The 25237-nt window shown below is 41.5% G+C and overlaps 2 pseudogenes; both read left to right on the forward strand.

The window, feature by feature from the left end:
* Positions 1-1779: 1779 nt before the first annotated feature.
* On the forward strand, positions 1780-6267 carry LOC128574153 (fructose-1,6-bisphosphatase 1-like; annotated as a pseudogene).
* Positions 6268-8815: 2548 nt separating this feature from the next.
* LOC128574154 (casein kinase I-like) overlaps positions 8816-25237 on the forward strand; it is a 28672-nt pseudogene continuing 12250 nt past the window's right edge.

Raw genomic sequence — 25237 nt, forward strand, 5'->3', positions numbered from 1 at the left:
CCACCTCAACCTCCCATGTATAGCTGGGACTACAGGTGTGCATCACCCTGCTCAGTTAATATTTTCTATTTTTCGTAGAGATGGGATCTCACTCTTATTCAGATTGGTCTCAAATTCCTGATCTCAAGCGATCCTCCTTCCTCGGCCTCTCAGAGTGCCAGGATTACAGGCACGAGCCACTGCATCTTGGCATATTTTCTCTTTCTTCTGCATGTGTGGGTTATAGACAGTGTTACTATTTCTTATTCCCATACGAGGGAGTGTAACAACATTTTGTGACTTCATTTCATGGAAAGGCTGTTTACTTTTGCACCTTCAAAAGTAAACTTTGGTTGGGAAAATCTTGGACACTTTTCTTGGTGGAGAATTGGTTACCCAAAGCCTGCAGTAGGGAGAGAGGATAGTTAGATGCCCAGTGGGAAAGATAATAGTTATTGAAATGACCCTTGGACAAGTGGTTCATACATTAATTTTATTTTTTCAAGACTGTGCATTGGCAAATTTAGGGTTAGGGAAAACAACTCAAAGTTTTGATCTTGCGTGAGTCTATTTAGCTGCACTGCACTAACTGATGAGTACAAACCAAACTAAATCAAATGACTCAACTCTCAACCCAACCAGTTAAGTAATCAACCACCCAGATGAAAACCATGAGGAGAAGGAATGAGCAGTGGGAGAGGAGAGAAGTAGCTTTTGTGATTCTTTTACATGAGTAAAAAGTTCCTTTTTTTTTTTTTTTGTCATCCTCAATAGAGTACTGTCACTTCACAGCTCATAGCAACCCACCATTGAAACACAGACTTAAGAGAATAGTCTTTAATACATTGGCACTTTCATTATATGTTTTGGGGGAAATGAATTAGATTTATGCCCTTTTTTATATTTTAGCAGTATTGTCAGGTGGCATTAATGTGGCACCCTATGCATATGGTGCTTCTGGCTGACAAACTGAGAACAAGGTGCAGCCAGTGTGACCCCTGTGGGTGATGGGCTGCTTTGGTAAGGCCTGGGTGTGAGCAGCAGGTGGGGCAGGTCAAAGGTGGCACACAGGCGACCTTAGTCCCAGGCACTGTTACCCAGCTGGATGCTCCCCTGCCTGGAAGCCTGGGGCGCTCAATAAATAAAACCAGGGTAGAGTCAGAGCACCAGTTAAAGTCTCCAAATAGGGCACCCTTAGGGGAAATGAAGGCAGATCCAGAGCAAAGGTTCATCTGAGGCCAGGACGCAGGTTCAGGCACCTCTTTTGTTTGCTGATTTGTGCCTCACCAGGCGTTTCCTGCCACCCCAGACATTCTTCTGGTGCTTTCTCTGCTACCTTTACTTGATGAATGTGTGGGGAAAATGAAATCTCTTCTCGTTTGCCAATTGCAGACAGTATCTTGGAGTAAGTTTCCATGTGTTTGGTGGTCTTTTCCCTCGGAGAGCAGTGCAGGCCTGCTGGGGTCCCACGGGCACCCCCTGCTCGCTGCTGCTGGGAGAGGCAAGGCTCTCCCAGGAGAGGCCAAGCGCTTCTACTTCCTTTGGGCTGCAAGGACATGCTGATGGTTTCTGCTGAAACTACCACCACCCCTCTGCTTGCTTTAGTCTCTACAGGGCTTTAACATGCCAAGAGCAGTTACTTCTTGGCTCCATAAGCAGGGGCTTCTCTCCTTCACACCTGGGACTTTGGTCTGGGTACCGGGACCGCACATCTGGACAGCTCCCCGGGCTCTGCACCAGCCCTGGTTGTGAGATGGCTACTTTCTGGTTTTGGCATATGGGCAGGAACTAGCCTGGGCCATGGGAATAAATGGCCAGGGGAGGTTTGGCTGGGTCCCCCTTTCCTCTCAGCTCTCACACTACGGAGCCCCGCTGGACCTCTTACCAGTAACACACAGGGGCCCACGAGAATCCTTAGTCCAGTCCACCCGGGAACTGTGGGAGACATCATTTCAGAAGTTTACATATCACCCCTGTAGCAAAAACACATGGACTCTGAAATCTACTGACATGGCAAAGAACAGTCCTTAATCCAGACGAGCAGCAGTCATGTAGCATTTTTTTCCAAATCTAAACTTCTAACTCAGACCCCAACAACACAAGCTGAGCGCTGGGGCTCCGTGGGGGGAGGAGGCGCACCGAGGAAACTGCTGGTCACTGAGGGTAGGTCTGAAGCTAAACGTGCTGGGACCCAAACTCTGGGTTCTTCTTTGTTCTTTGGAAATGCACAGAGGGGAATCCTTGCCTCAGGATAGAAATGTAAAGCTGAGAACAGCCCTAGGCGCCCGTGTCACTTGGAGGCTGGTCCTCTCTCCCACAGCCACCTGCTGTCCGGCCCAACTCGCAGCCTATTTTCGTACCGGCTGTCACATCCTCCATCGCTCTGGGCACACAGGCCTTATTGTCGCGGCTTTTGCTGTTTCGCACTCCCTATTTCTGCGTGGTTTCTTTCTCGATTTACTGAACTCACTTGCAAAGTCAAAGTCTCTTTAATCACCCTATGGCTTCTGCAGCATCCTCTCCCTCCCCCCCTCCATTTCCTTGTCACTTGTTCTCATCACTTTCTCTCCCCCTCCCTCATTTGCAATTCTTGGAGAATTGGCAGAAGTCACTTGTAACCGAGGGTGAGGTGAGGCCACTTCCCTAGCCTAGAACAGTGAAATGCACATGTGTCCACGCCTGGGGGAGACAGGTGGTCATCTCCTGACCTTCCTTCTGTGTCTCTGAAGGCCATCAGAGAGTTCAATTTGGTGGACAAGGGTGTGAAGATCAAAAGGAATGGTAACATCTATAGCCTTAACGAAGGCTACGCCAAGGACTTTGACCCTGCTTTCCCTGAGTATGTCAAGAAGAAAAAGTTACCCCCAGTAAGTGAGGGGTCTGGGGTGGGGCTGAGGCAGTGTCCAGACATCTGGCATCAGGGGCAGCTCTGGAGGGAGGAGGTGTCCTCTGAGGAGAGAAGGGATCCTGGGATTAAGGGCCTTAGACCTCATTTGGGCTTCTTGAGTTTTGTGGAAATCTACTGATTCATGATTGACCTTTGAGGTGAAAGAAAAGAGGGATGGAAGTCGGTTGGATTTTCATCTGCACCAAGCCTGTGATTAAGTTCTCATCTCCGCACTGGGGACTGAAATTTTTGTGCTGACATCTCAAAATGGGACAGTCTGTGTCAGCTCTTGCAACTTTCTCTTGGCAGAATAAAATCTGAATGATAAACTCACCCAGATGAATGAGTGTATAGCAATGAGGCATTTTCCTCTCCACAGGTTCCTGGTCCCAGATGGTTCAAAGTGTGGTTCTCCCACCCCGGCACCAGCCATGCAGTATGTGTCCATCTTGGCCTAGATGGCTTTTACCAGTCTTCTCAGGAATGAGAATGTCTATCTTAGTATCTGCCTAAGGAGGGTACAAACTAGTGACTCTAAAGAGGAGAAATGGCTGATTAAAGAGCTGGCTCTGCATGGGAATAGCTGATGTCATACCCTTTGTTTAATTTTTTTTTTTGTTTTATTCTTTGGGATTCATTGAAGGTACAAAAATTTAGGTTACACTGATTGCATTTTTGAGATAAAGTCCTGTAATACCCTTTCTTCAAATGCACAGGCACCTACTGTTTTCCTGTTGTTCCCATGGTGTTGGAAGTCCTGAGAGCTGGCCCCAGGCTCTTCCTCCAGCTGAATCAGCTCCTTTAACTTTCCCTCCCCCACCCTGCATACACTCTCACTAGTCCTGCAGGCTCCTCTGCCAGGTCTGGTGACAACAGCACTCCCCTCTCCTTGTTGCTAAGCCTTGACTTGAGCAGTGTCTGCTCCCTAGGTTGGCAGAAATCCTTCTTGACCTTTACAGTGCTACTAAATGGCACAATTCTTGTGAGGCTTTCCCCGACCCCAGAGATAGAGTCAACCACACTCTCCTTGGGGCTTCTGTGGGTGATGTGACCTCTTGTGAGCTGTTTTCATTGTTCTACTTTGTGCTTCACACATCGGAAGGTGCCCAGTGAATGGCTGTGGAATCAAACACACACAGGGGACACAAAGGGAACTCACTTCCTTTATTTTCTACAACCCTGGTCATTGCTGTTCTTAACCTTGCAGGATAACTCAGTTCCCTATGGTGGGCTCCATGGTTCCCATGTTTAACGCACTCTGGTCTATGGTGGGATCTTTCTGTACCCCGCTAACAAGAAGAACCCCAGTGGAAAGGTAAGCACATGCCCTGGAGAGTGACTTACAAGCAGTAGATTGCATTTCCAGCCTGAGGGATTTGATTTAGGAAGATAGAAAGGTTATGGTAGCTGTTATCCTCTAGTAAGTTGCTAAGGATGTCGGTGATATACTCTTTTCTAGATTACAAGTAAAGCCACGCGATACTAAACATAAAAACGGTCTCCTGGAGAGACCTTCCAGTGTTTTGGGAAAGAGAATTAATGCTCAGGAGGGAGACTAAGCATCCAGAGAGTTTCCAGTGGGTATGTGGTTTGGCTTGGGCAAGGTGAATTCTATTCATAAAGGGAAATGAAACATCCCAGGCTCATTTCCAAGGCAGCAAGTCCAATACGTATCCCAAATAGGAGTCTTCTTTGGTTGCTTTCAAAAAGCATAAAATAGAAATGACTAATGAGCTGATATTTGCTACTTGGGAAATGCTACCTTTTAGGGAAGTAACGAATCTTTGGGTAAACCTATAGCTTTCAGGTGAGCTGTTACCACTGACCACATAGCCCCAAGGCTCACAGGGTCCCCAGGGTGGGCTGTGCTGTCTCACACTGGGTAAGAAGCACCTGCTTTCCTTCCCCCAGGGTGGCAGTGTGCCCCCTCCATACAGTGTCTAGTTTATTTTCACCTTTGCTTTTTTTTTTTTTTAAACATGAGAGAAGCAAATTCCTCATTGCCATTCAATCATTCGTCTGATTGACTTTATCATTTGGATTTTCTTCTGCCAAGAAAAAGTGGCAAGAGCTGACAAACACAGTCCCATACTCTCCTTAAGATAGTTAGACTTCTATATATTTGGATGTAGTGAGAGCTGTTTGCTGTGAATGGGGTGCAGTCTGCTGAAGGCACCCTTATCTACCTAGAATGCCATTTCTGCCGCAGCACCTCACACACCCCAGCCTATCAGATTAGCCTGCCTTACAGTACTTTTCTCAATGCCTCCAAAAACTGTTCCTGAACACACATATTAAGGCTCCTCCTTTATTCCCCCCAGATTTTCCAATCTGGCCATGACACCTACATGAAAATAGAGTTAGGAAACACCTGCAATGTCGCTCAGTAGGCAGGCTGCATGAAAATGCATAACGATAAAAAGTTAATATTTAACATAACTGCCAAGATGTATAACATACAAAATTCCAGCCCTCGGGCCTTAGGGGAATTGTAAAGGGAATTCATACAGGGTTGCAAACAATATTATACTGTTGGGAGGAGCCAGTCTGCTCTCCAGATGTCTGCAGCCAGACACTACCATGGATTTTTCTGATGCTTTTAGAATAGCCTAAGCTCCATCCAAAACACACACACACACACACACACACACACACACACACACACACACACAGTCACTCATTAAGTCCAGTTTCCATGTTATAAAGAGAAGGGACTCATCAGTTCTGCCAAAATGTCATTCTGCATCCAGGTGGTCTGTCTCGAATTTGCATCAGGTAATCTACTGTGGGTTCTGGCCTGTGGGTTCAGGCTAACCGTTTCCTTTCAGATGTAACCTGGGCTGGGAGGGAACTTTCACAACCTCATAGTAGGAAAGAGGGACTATCGGTTACTCCCACCAGCTCTGCACTACTTTGCTACAGAACAAATCCCCTCTCTATGTAATACCTCCCGTATGAGGCGGCTGCTCTGGTCTAGTTTTCCAGCTGAGGCTGCTGTATGAGTGTAACCCCATGGCTTACATCAGAGAGAAGGCGGGGAGCGTGGCTACCACTGGGAAGGAGGCTGTCCTAGACATCCTTCCCACTGACATCCACCAGAGGGCGCCATTCATCTCGTGGTCCCCGGACGACGTGCAGGAGTTCCTGGAGGTTTACAAGCAGCACTCTGCCAAGTGAGGGGCTGGCCGCGCCCACTCCGGAAGGAGTGTCTTCCACATGGACCTTTGTCTCTCATTGTGCTCCCCTGTTCTGGCGGTGCGTCCTACGTCCCTAGACAGCAGAAATAAAAAGTGTGGCTGCTTTCCCCCTCAAATGCTGTGTAATGCCTGGTGCTACATAGCAAAATGCTGTCTCCGTGATGTTACTGGTGGGCAAGATGTATGTTGAGCGGATGGAGGAGAAATAAACATGTTCTTCCTTTTAGGGAAAGGTCTTCAATTTTTTGTGTCAAATGATGATGGTGACGATAACAGCTCACGTATCTAACCTTTGGTAGCTTGTGTGATCCTCACAACAATCTTATGGATTAGATACTGTGAAGAACCCATTTTCTAGATGATGAGACGGGGGACCAAGAGGAGAAGCAATGGGCTCCAGGCCTCCAGTCAACGACTGGCAGAGCTCTGTTTTTTTTTTTTTTTTTTTTTTTTTTTTGCAGTTTTTGGCTGGGGCTGGATTTGAACACACCACCTCTGCATATGGGGCCGGCACCCTACTCCTTTAGCCACAGGCACAGCCCTCACAGAGCTGTGGTTTGACTCGAGGCCATGTGATCCTGAGCTAATGTGTTGCTTCTCTCACTTGTTGTCCCATTCCAGTCTTGCTGGGCAGAGCTAACCTGCCCAGGCTGTCGGTGTCCCCCTAGAAACGGGAGCGCTAGTAGCTCAGCCATGGCCCCTGTGCATAACCATCTGAGTCACAAATGAAGGTTTACATTGGTACCCAATGGCGAGTTTCCTATAAAAGCACAACACTGTATTGAACTCATAAAACCTAATAATTTTTGAGATCTAGTTACCATAAGGGAAAGGATTCATCAAAAGAACAGGATTTAAAAAAATAATAATTTGTCACAATCCAGTGTGTTTCTCACTAAGCTCTCTATATAAACAGTTTCTCCCTTAGCTAACTCTGGTTCTTTGTGGACCAGAGTTCAAGATCATGGCAAGTTTTATATCAGACGTAGACATTGATAGAAAATGTGGCCTATTATGAGCTCTAGATTTTAAAATGTATCTAACTATGTATTTCCACTTGGGAACTGAAAATAGGTGTCTCTGTAAATCCTGCCTCTTTCCCTGCAAATGTTCCTCATTCATTCTATGTTTTCCCAGAAGGAAACACTTTAATCTTGATCACTGGATCTGCTTTTGTCCACCAATCAGACCCAAAGCCAGTATCTCCCCAAGTCCAGCTGTGGAAGGCCCTGTCTGGAAAGTCCTCTGACTCACAGCATACCCTTTGATTCTTAACCTTCCTGTTGCTCAATTGGCCTTGGACTCTGAAAGTGCTGAGAGAGACATGGCAGGGGTCTGGGATCCTTTTCCTATCACTGAGATCACTGGAGGGAAAATAACACCCATTCTGGTGCCATGATGAAACCGGGCAAAATAACAAAGACCCATTTCCTCTGCCTTTGTGTGTTCTGTGTGGTGCCTTTGGATTGAGCTGTTGGTTCATTTAACACAGTGCTTTCAACTACTGCTTGTCTGCATTCTTCTGACGCGTGCAAGTCTTTCTCTTTCTCTGAGAGACACACAGACCCAGAGAACAGCAGCAGTGTCAGCAATTCTCCTTGGATGGTCCTTAGAATCTCAGTTTGACTTGACCTTGGAGTGTCTTGGCTGCCACCGATGGACAGATGAATGTGAGGACAGATGAAAGTGAGGGCATCACATGCACTGAGAGTCATAGTGGGATGGCAGGAATGAAGCAGGAATGGGGGCCTGACATTGTCACACTGCTCCTAAAAGGTGGGAGGCCCTTCCTACTTTGGATCAAATCACAGAGGAGAGCAGTGTGCTCTGGCCAAGCCAGGGTTGGCTGGTGGAATTTTGTTAGTTTTTCATCACCACTATGAGCTGGATTTGTGAAGCAGCACCATGCTCATCTCCCCCACTTGCAGGTGTGTTTTTTGCTCTTAGGGGCTCCATACTCCTCACCTTCCAAGTTAAGAACTTGGAAGTCTGCAGAAGAGCTTCAAATCAAATTCTAAGTATTTTGTGGATTTTTTTTTTTGAGACAGTGTCTCATTTTGTCACCCTTGGTAAAGTGCCATGGTGTCACAGCTCACAGCAACCTCAAACTCATTGGACTCAAGTGACCCTCTTGCCTCAGCTTTATGAGTAGCTGGGACTACCGGTGCCCACCATGATGCCCGGCTAGTTTTTCTATTTTAGTAAAGACAGTTTTTGCTCTTGTTCAGGCTGGTCTTGAACTCTGAGCTCAAGCAATCCACTGATCTCGGTCTCCCAGAGTGCTAGGATTACAGGCATGAGTCACTGTGCCCAGCCCAAATTCTAAGTATTTCAAAGCCAGGAAGCAGAGGAGTTTCTCCCCAGTAGTGTGTTGCTGCTGGGTGCCCTTCCAGTGTGACTTGAAGAGACCAGCAGCCCTGGCTCTGACCCATGTGCAAGGGAGGCACAGCTCATGCCTTCATTTAAGCACCATCGGCATCCAAGTGTCCAGAGTGACTGGGCCCTGGTCCTTACCTTCAGAATTTGGAATAATTTCAAGATGCCCATAGGGGGTTGAATGGTATCCCCTGAAAGGACATGTCCACATCCAGGTCCCTGGGGCCTATGAATGTGACATGATTTGGAAAAGGGATCTTTGTAGATATAACTGCTGTAGGGAGTAGAGATGAAATCATTCTAGATTACCTAGGTTAGGGTGGGTCCTAAATCCAATGACACGTCCTCATAAGACACACACAGAGCAGAAGGGGACATGAAGAAAGAGGGAGAGACCATAGTGATGTGGCTACAAGCCAAGGAAACCAAGGAGTGCCACCAGCTCCTGGAAGAGGCCAGGAAGGACTCTTTGCTAGAGCCTCCAGAGGGAATGTGGCCATACTGGTACCTTTATTTTGAACTTTTAGCCTCTGATGTCTGGAGTCCTGTCCCCCAGGAGTCCAGATTCTTGGGTGATTTCCTGAGGGGTGTGGACAGTGCCTAAACTGCAGCTGGTCAGTGCTGACTCTGGGGCATGGGAGTGAGGAGAGGACGGTCGGCTAAGAGAGAACCAGACCAGAGCAGCTGTGCCCTGAGGTGGAGAGCAGCAGCTGTCTTTTAGCAAAATAGGGCTCACTCCCAGATATTCTGAAGCCACACCACCTGTCTCCCTGAGCAACCAGAGGAGGCTGGGCATCTACTCAGGTGGCAACCACCATGGAACAGATCTGGGATGCAAATGCAGGCCCTGTGAGTAAAGGGTTTGCCTGAGGTGGTACCGACCTGGGTGGAGCTCAGGGACTAGAAATGCACTCGCAGACCCAGGAAGTTCCCAGGGTGGGGCTGATCCAAAGGACTGCTTTACTGAGCCTAAGACGCACCCAGCCCTCAGGAGATGGTCAGCCTATAGACAAAGGAAGACAGGAGGCTGGAACTGACAGGTAACCAAATACAAACCTGCAGGAGCAAAGACAGGGCCTGAGGTGCAGCCTCTGGGAACTCAAAACAGCTTCTCTTCTACAGGGGAATTTATCAGGGACAGAAACAAATTCCCACAAAGTTGTTCTGTTCTGTCAGTAACATCAATCAGGGGCGGGGCTGGAACTGAGTGAACACCCCCCAGCCTCCATCAAGCGCCTGAGGTTGTCAGGCCTCACCTCCCCATGCTAGATAGAGGCAGAGCACAATGGCTTGGCTGAGCAGAAATAGATTTCCTTGTGATTTAGGCAGGTGCAACCCCCTGGAGTATCTGTTCACTACAGGCAACTGGGTCAGCCAATTGCGGGGCTATCAGTGACTGGGTGTGACAGAGGTACAGGTTGGGAAGGAGGCAGCAAGCTTCCCAGACTGATCTATTTGCTGGGTGGCTCCTCCTGACTCCACACAGCACTGAAGCAAGCCATATCAGAGTAGTCACCAGACCCCTGTGATCCAGTTGCCAGAGACCTTTGAAACTCCCACACCTGATACAGGTGCTGACTGAGAGGTCCCCTGGATGTGTGGTTGTAAGAAGATTTAATTTTCCTTTTCCAATTGTTGCCTGCAGGGGGTGGGGTCACTTAATTGCTGGTATTTCTCCACAGCTGAGACTTCAACCCAGAGTAACTGTTTCAGTAGGGTCGAACAGAGACCAGCTGAAAACAAGACAGAACCACTTAGCTCCACCACACCAAATAGGGCTCCAGTTTCTCAGGCCAAAGCACTGTACAGGTCCTCAACAAAGCTCCAGGGTAAAAATCAAATGGTATAAAACAATCATGGAGCAGAATCAGTGGAAAAACTCTGGTAACATGAATAACCAGAATAGATCAACACCCCCAAGGAAAGATATGGCAGATGAAACTGAACATCCCATTCATAAACACCTGGCTGAGATGTCAGAAATCAAATTCAGAATTGGGATTGCAAATAAGATTAATAAAATGGAGGAAAATTTGGAATTAGAACTTCAAGCAACAATTCAAAAGTCGGAATTAGAAATTCAAGGAGAAATTCAAAAGTTGTCTCAATAATTTAATGAATTTAAAGACAAAACCACCAAAGATTTTGACGCACTGAAGCAAAAATTTGCAGCCCTAGGAGAATTGCTTGAGCTTAGGCGTTTAAGACCAGCCTGAGCAAGAGCCAGACCCTCATCTCTACTAAAAACAGAAAAATTAGCTGGGCATTGTGGTGGGCAACTGTGGTCCAAGCTACTTAAGAAATGGGAGCAGGAGGATCATCTGAACCCAGGAATTTGAGGTTGTCATGAGCTAGGCTGATGCCTTGGCACTCTAAAGAAAAGGATGCATCTAGAATGAATGAGGCAGGGCTTTAATTTATCCTTGCCTTTCAATCATTCTAGGCCTCCTTCTTTGGTATGGGAGAGGAAGTTGAGCAAGGGAATTCCACAAGGCTTAGGTCTTAATAAGACCAGGACTTGTAGAAAATAATATAATGACACAAGATCTGAATTAGATCAAAGAGAAAGCATATTTCCCAAAGCAAGATTTTCTTTGTATTTTTCCTATATTTTATGCATAAAAATTTAATTTTAATGTTGATTAATTAGTTTTAAAAGAGGCAATTAAACTCAGAGAAATTTACATGTGACATTAGATTCATAGTCACAAATTATAACATAATTATTAAATATTAATATCAAGATTACACAAAATAAAAAAAATAATTAAATGACCCTAAACCAGTAGAAGTTTAGTATGAAAAAGTATGGAGAAAAGCTTTACTTTAAGCTATTTTTGGTAGATTTATTTAGTAGGCTCTTTCTGTGATCTAGACATAGATTGAAACTCAAAGGTTCTAACATTCCATTATTTTAGAATTATAGCTTTGAAGATTGAACTTTTACACTTACAAAGCTCAGAAGTGACTACATAAATGATACTAAGTGCTAACCATTCTCCTTCCTTCTCTCTGATTATGAAAGGACTATAGTATCAAAGGCTATATTTAATTCTAAAGGTTCACAAAAATTTCAGAGAAAGTTTCTTTGCAAATCTAAACTTCTAAGAATTTAGAACTCTTTCCTTCTACTCACTAGGAATTAGTAATAATCTTTTTTGCTTCTTCACAGCTGTGTGGAAAGTAGCCATGTAATATGAAAAATAGTATTAACAATGGCTGAATACTTTCTGGACATTCTCATATATATTAAGTTCTTTCATATTTGCCTATAGAGTCTATGGGAAAACACAGAAAACACATGTGGCTTTATGTCTGGAATTCTTCTAGAGGCTTGGAATATTGAATTGGAACATTGTGATTATATATTCATTAATTTCAATTTTTCAGTAAAGCTTTGTTTATTGATATCTGTACTGCCCAATATGGTAGTCATTAGCCAAAGATGCCTTTTAAATACTTGAAATGCATCTAGTACAAATGGAGATGTGCTGTAGTGCAAAACACATACCAGATTTCATAGACTTAGTATAAATAAAGTAATATAGAAAAATCTTATCAATTATTTTTATGTTGATACTATACTAGGTTAAATAACATTTATAATTGAAATTAATTTCACTCTTTTAAAATCTCTCTTAAAGTGACTGTAAGAAAACTTAAAATTACATATATCATTTCCATTTGTGGCTTACATTTATATTAAACAGTAATGATCTAGAGCCATTGTGCAGTGAAGTATTTTATGTGTTTATATTTTCCAGATACATTTAGACATTAAAATGTTCACTAGAAAAAAAAAAAAAAGAATTTGCAGACCTCAAAGATCTGAAAAATACAGTAGAAACCCTCAGTAACAGAGTGGAGAAAGCAGACGAAAGGATTTCTGACACTGAAGACAAAACATTTGAACGCTCCAAAACTCTCAAAGAGGAAGAGAAATGGAGAGCGAAAATGGATCATTCTCTCAGAGAGCTCTGGGATAATTCGAAGAAGGCTAATATCCACTTCATTGGAATTCGTGAAAGTGATGAAGTGGCCTCGCTGGGCACAGAGGCCCTTCTCCATGAAATTATGAAAGAGAATTTTCCAGACAGGCCAAGAGATTCTGAAATGCAGATAGCGGACAGTTTCAGAACTCCAGCATGACTCAATCCAAGGAAGACATCCCTCAGGCATTACATAATTAACTTCACTAAAGTTAATATGAAGGAGAAAATTCTGAAAGCAGCCAGAAATAACAAATCCAGTACCTACAATAGGAAGAATATTAGAATGACTGCAGATCTCTCTGCTGAAACTTTTCAAGCCCAGAAGAGGGTGGTCATCGACTTTTAATCTCCTAAAGCAAAATAAATTTCAACCCCAGATCCTGTATCCAGCCAAACTGAGTTTCATTTATGATGGAGAAATTAAATACTTTAATGACATTCATATATTGAAGAAATTTGCCATGCCCAAACCAGCTCTTTACGATATTCTCAGACCTATCCTCCATAATGAACAGCCCAATCTTCTACCACAAAATTAAACTCACTCAGAAAATTTAGATCAAACTCCAACTTCCACAGTGGCAAAAGGATTAAAAATGTCCACTGGACTTTTGAAAAACTCGATACCCAAAATGTTACCTGACTTATCAATATTCTCCATTAATGTGAACGGCTTAAACTGTCCTCTACGGAGGCATAGTTTAGCTGACTGGATAAAAAAACTCAGGCCAGATATTTGTTGCATACGAGAGTCACATCTTACCTAAAAAGACAAATATAGACTCAGGGTGAAAGGATGGTCATCCATATTTCAGGCAAATGGTAATCAGAAAAAAGCAGGTGTTGCAATTTTATTTGCAGACACAATAGGCTTTAAACCAACAAAAATAAGGAAGGATAAGAATGGCCACTTCATATTTGTTAAGGGTAATACTCAATATGATTAGATTTCAATTATTAATATCTATGCACCCAACCAGAATGCCCCTCAATTTATAAGAGAAACTCTAACAGACATGAGCAACTTGATTTCCTCCAGCTCCATAATAGTTGGAGATTTCAACACTCCTTTGGCAGTGTTGGATGGATCCTCCAATAAGAAGCTGAGGAAAGAAATTTTAGATTTAAACCTAACCATCCAACATTTGGCTTTAGCAGACATCTACAGAACATTTCATCCCAACAAAACTGAATACACATACTTGTCATCAGCCCACGGAACTTAATGCAAAATCGACCGCATCTTAGGTCACAAGTCTAACCTCAGTAAATTTAAAGGAATAGAAATTATTCCTTGCATCTTCTCAGACCACCATAGAATAAAAGTTGAGCTGAGTAACAATAGGAATCTGCATACTCATACAAAAACATGGAAGTTAAATAAGCTTATGCTGAATGATAGCTGGGTCAGAGATGGGATTAAGAAAGAAATCGCCAATTTTTTGGAACAAAACGACAATGAAGACACGAATTATCAGAACCTTTGGGATACCACAAAGGCAGTCCTAAGAGGGAAATTTATAGCACTGCAAGCCTTCCTCAAGAGAATGGAGAGAGAGGAAGTTAACAACTTAATGGGACATCTCAAGCAACTGGAAAAGGAAAAACATTCCAACCCCTAACCCAGTAGAAGAAAAGAAATAACCAAAATTAGAGCAGAATTAAATGAAATAAAAAACAAAATAATTATACAACAGATCAATAAATCAAAAAGTTGGTTTTTTGAAAAGGTCACTAAAATAGATAAACCTTTGGCCAACCTAATCAGGAAAAAAGAGTAAAATCTCTACTCTCATCAATCAGAAATGACAAAGACGGAATAACAACAGACTCCTCAGAAATTCAAAATGTCCTGAATGAATATTACAAGAAACTTTATTATCAGAAATATGAAAATCTGAAGGAAATTGACCAATACTTGGAAGCACGTCACCTTCCAAGACTTAGCCAGAATCGAGTGGAAATGTTGAACAGGCCCATATCAAGTTCAGAAATAACATCAACCATACAAAACCTCCCTAAAAAGAAAAACCCGGGACCAGATGGTTTCACGTCAGAATTCTACCAAACCTTTAAAGAGGAATTAGTACCTATATAACTCAACCTGTTCCAAAAGGTAGAAAAAGAAGGAAGACTACCCAACACGTTCTATGAAGCAAACATCACCCTGATCCCCAAACCAGGAAAAGACCCAACAAGAAAAGAAAATTATAGACCAATATCACTAATGAATATTGATGCAAAAATATTCAACAAGATCCTAACAAAAAGAATCCAGCAACACATCAAACAAATTATACATCATGACCAAGTCGGTTTTATCCCAGGGTCTCAAGGCTGGTTCAATATACATAAATCTATAAGTATAATTCAGCACATAAACAAATTAAAAAACAAAGACCATATGATTCTCTCAATGTATGCAGAGAAAGCTTTTTATAATACCCAGCATCCCTTCATGTTCAGAACACTTAAGAAAATTGGTATAGAAGGGACATTTCTTATACTGATAGAGGCCATCTACAGCAAACCCACAGCCAATATCATATTTAATGGAGTTAAATTGAAATCATTTCCACTCAGATCAAGAACCAGACATGGCTGCCCATTGTCTCCATTGCTCTTTAACATTGTAATGGAAGTTTTAGCCACTGCAATTAGGGAAGAAATGGTGATCAAGGGTGTCCATATAGGGTCAGAAGAGATCAAACTGTCGCTCTTCACAGATGATATGGTTGTATATCTGGACAACACCAGAGATTCTCCTACAAAACTCTTAGAAGTGGTCAAGGAATACAGCAGCGTCTCAGGTTACAAAATCAACATTCATAAATCGGTAGCCTTTATATATACCAATAATAGTCAAGTTGAAAAAACAGTTAAGGACTCTATCCCATTCACAGTAGTGCCAAAGAAGATGAAATAATTGGGAGTTTATCTAACAAAGGACGTGAAAGATCTCTATAAAGAGAACTATGAAAACTCTAAGAAAATAAATAGCTAAAAATGTTAACAAATGAAAAAAAAAACATACCATGCTCATAGCTGGGAAGAATCAACATTGTTAAAATGTCCATACTACCCAAAACAATATATAATGTTAATGCAATCCTTATTAAAGTTCAACCGTCATACCTTAAAGATCTTGAAAAAACAATATGGAATCAGAAAAAACCTCGAATAGCCAAGACATTACTCAGAAATAAAAACAAAGCAGGAGGCTTCCAGGGTGGGGCCGACCCAGAGAGGTGATCGGACACAAACCTCCAGTAGCAAAGAGGACACAAACCTCCAGCAGCAAAGACGTTTGAACTCAGAACAGCCCGTCTTCTGTAGGTGATTTCGGCAGGAACAGAGACAGAACCCCTCAAAGTTGTCTGTTCTGTTCTGTTCTGTTAGCAGCATCCATCAGAGACGGGGCTAAGCCTGAGTGAACACCTCCTTCCCATCACCTGCATCAAGCACTCAAAGATGTCAGGCTCCATCTCCTCCTACTAGATAGCGGCAGTCTGCAGGGGCCTGGCAGACTTCCTTGCAAGGCAAGTGCAAACCCCTGGAGTGTCTGTTCACTGCAAGCAACTGGGTTAGCCATCTGCAGAGATACCAGTGACTGGGTCCGACAAAGGGGCAAAGTGGGGAAGGAGACGTCAACCTTCTCAGACCGCTCTGTTTGCTGGGTGGCTCCTCCTGACTCCACACTGCACTGGGGTGAGCAGTGTCAGAGGAGTCATCAGGCCCCTGTGATTTAGTTCCCAGAGACCTCTTGAACTCTCCCACCCGAGACAGGTGCCAATTGAGACAGTTGATTTGGACCTTTTGAACTGGGCTAATAGACTAAGGACTTTTCAGGCGGTGCCCTGGGTGTGCGGTTGTAGGAAGGTTTGATTCTCCTTTTCCAACTGCGCCCAGAGGTGGGCAGGCGGGGTGACTTAATTGCTGATTTTTCCACACAGCTGAGACTTCAAGCCAGAGTAGAAGTTGCAATAGGATCGAACAGAAACCAGCTGAAAACAAGACAGAACCACTTTGCTCCACCACACCAGACAGGGCCCCAGTTTCTCAGGCCACAACACTGTACGGCCCCTCGATAAAGCCCCAGGGGAAAAACCAAAGGGAGTAAAATAACCATGGGGCGGAATCAGCGGAAAAACTCTGGTAACATGAATAACCAGAATAGATCAACCCCCCCAAGAAAAGATACGGCAGATGTGATTGAAGATCCCATTCATAAACAACTGGCTGAGATGTCAGAAATTGAATTCAGAATTTGGATTGCAGACAAGATTAATAAAATGGAATTAGGAATTTGATGAGAAATTCAAAAGTTGTCTCAAGAACTTAACGAATTTAAAGACAAAACCACCAAAGACTTAGACACACTGAAGCAAGAATTTACAGCCCTCAAAGATATGAAAAATACAGTAGAATCCCTCAGCAACAGAATGGAGCAAGCAGAAGAAAGGATTTCTGACATTGAAGATAAAGTCTTCAAATGCTCCCAATCTCTCAAAGAGGAAGAGAAATGGAGAGCAAAAACGGATCACTCACTCAGAGAACTCTCAGATAATTCGAAAAAAAGCAATATAAGAATTATAGGGATTTCTGAGAACGATGAAGTGGCCTCCAAGGGCGCAGAGGCCCTTCTGCATGAAATTATGAAAGAAAATTTTCCAGACATGCCTAGAGAATCTGAAATTCAGATAGCAGACAGCTTCAGAACCCCAGCACGATTCAACCCCAATAAGTCATCCCCCAGACATATCATAATTAGCTTCACTAAAGTTAACATGAAAGAAAAGATTTTCAAAGCAGTCCGGCGAAAGAAAACTATTACGTACAAAGGTAAGAATATTAGAATAACTGCAGATCTCTCTGCTGAAACTTTTCAAGCCAGAAGAGGGTGGTCATCAACTTTTAATCTCCTAAAGCAAAATAACTTTCAACCCAGGATCTTGTATCCAGCTAAACTGAGTTTCATTTATGATAGAGAAATTAAATACTTTAATGACATTCATATGTTGAAAAAATTTGCCATACGTAAACCAGCTCTTCAGGATATTCTCAGACCTATCCTCCACAATGACCAACCCAATCCTATACCACAAAAGTAAACTCACTCAGAAACTTCGGATCAAACTCCAACTTCCACACTGGCGAAAGGATTAAAAATGTCCACTGGACCTTTGAAAAACTCGATACCCAAAATTCCACCAGACTTATCCTTACTCTCCATCAATGTGAATGGCTTAAACTGTCCACTAAAGAGGCATATGTTAGCTGACTGGATACAAAAACTCAAGCCAGATATTTGTTGCATACAAGAGTCACATCTCAACTTAAAAGACAAATACAGACTCAGGGTGAAAGGATGGTCAATTTCAGGCAAATTGTAATCAGAAAAAAGCAGGTGTTGCAATTTTATTTGTTGATACAGCAGGCTTTAAACGATCAAAAGTAAGGAAGGACAAGAATGGTCACTTCATATTTGTTAAGGGTAATACTCAATATGATGAGATCTCAATTATTAATATCTATGCACCCAACCAGAATGCACCTCAATTTATAAGAGAAACTCTAACAGACATGAGTAACTTGATTTCCTCCAGCTCCATAATCGTCGGAGATTTCAACACTCCTTTGGCAGTGTTGGATCGATCCTCCAGCAAGAAGCTGAGCAAAGAAATCTTAGATTTAAACCTAACCATCCAATATTTAGATTTAGCAGACATCTACAGAACATTTCATCCCAACAAAACTGAATACACATACTTCTCACCAGCAGACGGAACTTACTACAAAATTGACCACATTTTAGGTCACAAGTCTAACCTCAGTAAATTTAAAGGAATAGAAATTATTCCATGCATCTTCTCGGACCACCATGGAATAAAACTTGAATTGAGTAACAACAGGAATCTGCATACTCATACAAAAACATGGAAGTTAAATAATCTTATGCTGAATGATAGCTGGGTCAGAGATGAGATTAAGAAAGAAATCGCCAATTTTTTGGAACAAAACGACAATGAAGACACAAACTATCAGAACTTCTGGGACACCACAAAGGCAGTTCTAAGAGGGAAATTTATAGCACTGCAAGCCTTCCTCAAGAGAACGGAAAGAGAGGAAGTTAACAACTTAATGGGACATGTCAAGCAACTGGAAAAGGAAGAACATTCCAACCCCAAACCCAGTAGAAGAAAAGAAATAACCAAAATTAGAGCAGAATCAAATGAAATTGAAAACAAAAGAATAATGCAACAGATCAATAAATCAAAAAGTTGGTTTGTTGAAAAGATCAATAAAATAAATAAACCTCTGGCCAACCTAATCAGGAAAAAAAGGGTAAAATCTCTAATCTCATCAATCAGAAACAAGAAAGACGAAATAATAACAGAAATCTAAAAAATCCTTAATGAATATTACAAGAAACTTTATTCTCAGAAATATGAAAATCTGAAGGAAATTGACCGATACTTGGAAGCACGCCACCTTCCAAGACTTAACCAGAATCAAGTGGAAATGTTGAACAGACCCATATCAAGTTCAGAAATAGCATCAACTATACAAAACCTCCCTAAAAAGAAAAACCCGGGACCAGATGGTTTCACGTCAGAATTCTACCAAACCTTTAAAGAGGAATTAGTACCTATATTACTCAACCTGTTCCAAAATGTAGAAAAAGAAGGAAGACTACCCAACACGTTCTATGAAGCAAACATCACCCTGATCCCCAAACCAGGAAAAGACCCAACAAGAAAAGAAAATTATAGACCAATATCACTAATGAATATAGATGCAAAAATATTCAACAAGATCCTAACAAACAGAATCCAGCAACACATCAAACAAATTATACACCATGACCAAGTTGGTTTTATCCCAGGGTGTCAAGGCTGGTTCAATATACATAAATCTATAAATGTAATTCAGCACATAAACAAATTAAAAAACAAAGACCATATGATTCTCTCGATTGATGCAGAAAAAGCTTTTGATAATATCCAGCATCCCTTCATGATCAGAACACTCAAGAAAATTGGTCTAGAAGGGACTTTTCTTAAACTGATAGAGGCCATCTACAGCAAACCCACAGCCAATATCATATTGAATGGAGTTAAATTTGAATCATTTCCACTCAGATCAGAAACCAGACAAGGCTGCCCATTGTCTCCATTGCTTTTCAACATTGTAATGGAAGTTTTAGCCACCGCAATTAGGGAAGAAAAGGTGATCAAGGGTATCCATAAAGGGTCAGAAGAGATCAAACTTTCGCTCTTCGCAGATGATATGATTGTGTATCTGGAAAACACTACGGACTCTACTGCAAAAGTCCTAGAAGTGATCAAGGAATACAGCAGCGTCTCAGGTTACAAAATCAACATCCATAAATCGGTAGCCTTTATATACACCAACAACAGTCAAGTTGAAAAAGCAGTTAAGGACTCTATCCCATTCACAGTAGTGCCAAAGAAGATGAAATATTTGGGAATTTACCTAACAAAAGACGTGAAAGATCTCTATAAAGGGAACTATGAAACTCTAAGAAAAGTAATAGCTGAAAATGTTAACAAATGGAAAAACATACCATGCTCATGGCTAGGAAGAATCAACATTATCAAAATGTCCATACTACCCAAAGCAATATATAATTTCAACGCACTCCCTATTAAAGCTCCACTGTCATATTTTAAAGATCTTGAAAAAACATTACTTCGTTTTATATGGAATCAGAAGAAACTTCGAATAGCCAAGACATTACTCAGAAATAAAAACAAAACAGGAGGAATCACACTACCAGACCTCAGACTTTACTACAAATCGATAGTGATCAAAATAGCATGGTATTGGCACAAAAACAGAGAAGTAGATATCTGGAACAGAATAGAGAACCAAGAGATGAATCCAGCTACTTACCGCTATTTGATGTTTGACCAGCCAATTAAAAACATTCAGTGGGGAAAAGATTCCCTATTTAACAAATGGTGCTGGATGAACTTGCTGGCAACCTGCAGAAGACTGAAATTGGACCCACACCTTTCACCATTAACTAAGACAGACTCTCATTGGATTAAATATTTAAACTTAAAACATGAAACTATAAAAATACTAGAGGAGAGTGCAGGGAAAACCCTTGAAGAAATTGGTCTGGTCGAGTATTTCATGAGGAGAACCCCCCGGGCAATTGAAGCAGCTTCAAAAATACACTACTGGGACTTGATCAAACTAAAAAGCTTCTGCACAGCTAAGAACACAGTAAACAAAGCAAGCAGACAGCCCTCAGAATGGGAGAAGATATTTGCAGGGTATATCTCTGACAAAGGTTTAATAACCAGAATCCACAGAGAACTCAAACGCATCAGGAAGAAAAAAACAAGGGATCCCATCGCAGGCTGGGCAAGGGATTTGAAGAGAAACTTCTCTGAAGAAGACAGGTGCATGGCCTTCAGACATATGAAAAAATGCTCATCATCTTTAATCATCAGAGAAATGCAAATCAAAACTACTTTGAGATATCATCTAACTCCACTGAGACTAGCCTATATCACAAAATCTCAAGACCAGAGATGTTGGCGTGGATGTGGAGAAAAGGTAACACTTCTGCACTGCTGGTGGGAATGCAAATTAATACATTCCTTTTGGAAAGATATACGGAGAACACTCAGAGATCTAAAAATAGATCTGCCATTCAATCCTGTAATTCCTCTGCTGGGCATATACCCAGAAGACCAAAATTCACAACATAACAAAGATATTTGTACCAGAATGTTTATTGCAGCCCAATTCATAATTGCTAAGTCATGGAAAAAGCCCAAGTGCCCATCGATCCATGAATGGATTAATAAATTGTGGTATATGTATACCATGGAATACTATGCAGCCTTAAAGAAAGATGGAGACTTTACCTCTTTCATGTTTACATGGTTGGAGTTGGAACATATTCTTCTTAGTAAAGTATCTCAAGAATGGAAGAAAAAGTACCCAATGTACTCAGCCCTACTATGGAACTAATTTGGGGCTCTCACATGAAAGCTATAACCCAGTTACAACTTAACAATAGGGGGAAGTTAATAGGGGATCAGTGGGATCACACCTGTTGTGCATCTTACAGGGGTATTTGCGAAACTTGGTAAATGTAGAATGTAAAGGTTTTGGCACAGTAACTGAGATAACACCAGAAAGGCTATGTTAACCACTGTGATAAAAATGTGTCAAGTGGTATATGAAGCGAGTGTATGATGCCCCATGATCATATCAATGTATACAGTTATGATTTAATAAAAATAAATAAATAAATAAATAAATAAAACAAACAAACAAAGAAAAAAAAGCAGGAGGAATCACGCTACCAGACCTCAGACTATACTACAAATCAATGGTGATCAAAACAGCATGGTATTGGCACAAAAACAGAGAAGTAGATGTCTGGAACAGAATAGAGAACCAAGAGATGAATCCAGCTACTTACTGTTATTTAATCTTTGACAAGCCAATTAAAAACATTTAGTGGGGAAAAGATTCCCTATTTAACAAATGGTGCTGGGTGAACTGGCTGGCAATGTGCAGACGACTGAAACTGGACCCATACCTTTCACCATTAACTAAGATAGACTCTCACTGGATTAAAGATTTAAACTTAAGACATGAAACTATAAAAATAGTAGAAGAGAGTGCAGGGAAAACCCTTGAAGATATCGGTGTGGGCAAGGATATTATGAGGAGGACCCCCCGCCCCCGGCAATTGAGCAGCTTCAAAAATGCACTGCTGGGACCTGATCAAACTAAAAAGCTTCTGCACAGCCCAAAACACAGTAAGTAAAGCAAGCAAACAGCCCTCAGAATAGGAGAAGATATTTGCAGGTTATGTCTCCGACAAAAGTTTAATAACAAGAATCCACAGAGAACTCAAATGTATAAGCAAGAAAAGAACAAGTGATCCCATCGCAGGCTGGGCAAGGGATTTGAAGAGAAACTTCTCTGAAGAAAATAGGCGTGCGGCCTACAGACATATGAAAAAATGCTCATCATCTTTAATCATCAGAGAAATGCAAATCAAATATACTTTGAGATATCATCTAACTCCAGTAAGATTAGCCTCTAAGTTCCCCTCTCTGCATTTCCCCCTTAGGACATTGTGGTTTGTACCTATTTTTTAAGGAAGAAAAACCACTAATCGTTCTCATGATCATAGCATTATGTAAAATGATTAACTGCCCTACACTCGTGATTCCCCCTACCCTTTTAAGTGCTATTTTTGCTTGTATAATAATGCTTTCCCCCTGGAAAAGTTTTGTCCTATAAAAACCAGAGCCACAGACAACTTGGGGCTGCTCTCAAAAACCCCATGTTGGGACACTGAGGCAGTCACTGGCTGGCTCTCCAAAGAAGGACTGCCCTGCAATTTTTACTTGTTTGGCTGTGTGGTCTCTGGGGGAACTCCTGGGCATAACAATCACTCTGAGATGCTTGTTTTAGCTGAGATCTTCTGAGAAGCATGAATAATTCCTCCAAAAGGTATTTGTTTTTCAGTTAGCTCTTATTTTCCATTAGTGAGGATTGCTTCTGAATGATAATGTTGATATATTACTGGGGCTCTCCTATGGCTACAGTGGTACAGTGTATAGGAGGAGCCCCAGGGATGGAAATGAAGGGACAGTGTGCTCATGAAGCAAGGTCCTGTCAGCCTGAACTGAGTTGTGGCCTGTGAAGTCTGCCTTGTACCAGCTACCAAAGGCTTGAATGGGATCAGAAAGAAGACCAAGTTGCTGTGACTTAGGCAACCAATATTTATGTTGTCCAGGGGCTCACAAATCAACTATTTAAATATTTCATCAAAAGTTTTGTCCTGATATCAAAATCTGACATATAGTTGTAGCTTTCATAATTTACTCCCTCATTGTCTTTAAAGAAAATTTTATTTGGGCAGCGCCTGTGGCTCAAAGGAGTAGGGTGCTGGCCCCATATGCCAGAGGTGGCGGGTTCAAACCCAGCCCCCGACAAAAACTGCAAAAAAAAAAATAATATATATATATATAAATATATATATACACATATATATATTATTTTTTATAGCTCAGTCATTTTGTAACTCAGTCATTTTACATGATCATAGTAAGATTTTAATAAATATTATAGAAAAAACAAGGGAGAGATAAGCTATAATCTTCACATTAAAGAATAAAAATCTTGGGCGGCACCTGTGGCTCAAGGAGCAGGGCGCTGGTCCCATATGCCAGAGGTGGCAGGTTCAAACCTAGCCCTGGCCAAAATAAAAAAAAAAAAAAAAAAAAAAAAGAATAAAAATCTTTCAGGTGTTAGCCGGGTCATGAGTAGCAATTTTCAGATCCTTGGTTCCATAGGTAGATGTTATGGTTTGAATAGATACCCCCAAAACAAGTGCTGGGAACATTCCCCAGTGCAACTGTGTTGGGAGGTGGTACCTCATGAGAGGTGTTTACATCATGAGGACTCTACCCTCATGAACAGATTCATGCTTATTATTAAAGAGCTTGAGGCTGCTCTCCTTTTGTTCTCTTGCTATCTTCTGCTCTTTGTGCCCTTCTGCCGTGGGATGATAAAGCAAGAAGACCTCACCAGGTGCTGAACTTTTGATTTTAGACTTATCAGCCTCCAGAACCACAAGTTAATAAATTATGCTTTGTATAAATTACCCAGTTTCAGGTCTTCTGTTATAGCAGCACAAAATAGACTAAGACAGTAGACTTTTTGAAATTGATGGAACTGATCATCCATATACTAGTCCTTGATTTCTAACTCTTCTTTCACAGTTGTTTTTTTCCTATTTTCAGAAACAAAGAATGATATAATGTATTGTTACAAGTAGGAAGCTCTCCGGGTTCCAAACAAAGGCAGGAATGCTCTGTCCCTGACAGTAAGATCCACTGAAGTAAGACATGAGTGATTTAGTAAGACGTTCAGTAGGTGGGGGAGGAGGTAGCTTGGCACTTTATTTATTTATATGTTATGTTTCAACGTTAGGCTTAAGAAGTGAGGACATGCTCTTATTGATATTTATTAGACAATTTACTTGAATTAAAAAATAACACTAGGTTGATCTTAGAGAAATTACTTCTGATTCGGTTGATTGGCTTGATGGAATTAATGAGCCTCATCTGCACAGCTGTATGTCAAATACTTTTCAGAAATGAAATGAACTAAATCTCCAGCTTTAAGATTTAGTGAATATATATTTAATGAAATGTGTATCTCATATAATACCTTGGGATAAGCTTTGAAACTATTCAAAATTATGTTAAAATTCTGTACTTCAATGTTTAAATATGCAGGGTGGCCCTAAAGTTCATGTGTGATTTAAAATAGTTTACTATTTTTAATTTTAATTTTTAAAAGGGGGCAAGAAATTTTGATTATAACTAAAATTAGAAAAGGATTATTGATTGTTATGTTTAATAGAGTATTAACAGTAACTACCTTAGTAAAACTGGAGGAAATACCTCCCAAATTATTAAGCGTTGGTAGAAATGACATGTATGCAAGTATCAGACTTATAGGGAGTGAATTGAATTTGAAGTCTTTCTTCATTTTTTAAAATAACTCAGGAAAAATGGCCACAGATCAAAGTAAGTAACTTATTGATTGATAATGTTCTCTTTCCTCCATGAAGGAACAGATGGTTGAGGCTAAGCATGTATACTCATCAGCAGCTTTGTTGGTACTTGATACCATTGTGCTCAATTTTACTTGAATGCTTAGGGTAGCAATTAGACCCTGGCTTGGATTTCTCTGTTTCATTGTATCTTATCCACAGGAAACAACAGCTCTTT

Source organism: Nycticebus coucang, chromosome 21 (genome assembly GCF_027406575.1).
Source record: "Nycticebus coucang isolate mNycCou1 chromosome 21, mNycCou1.pri, whole genome shotgun sequence".
Lineage (NCBI taxonomy): Eukaryota > Metazoa > Chordata > Mammalia > Primates > Lorisidae > Nycticebus > Nycticebus coucang.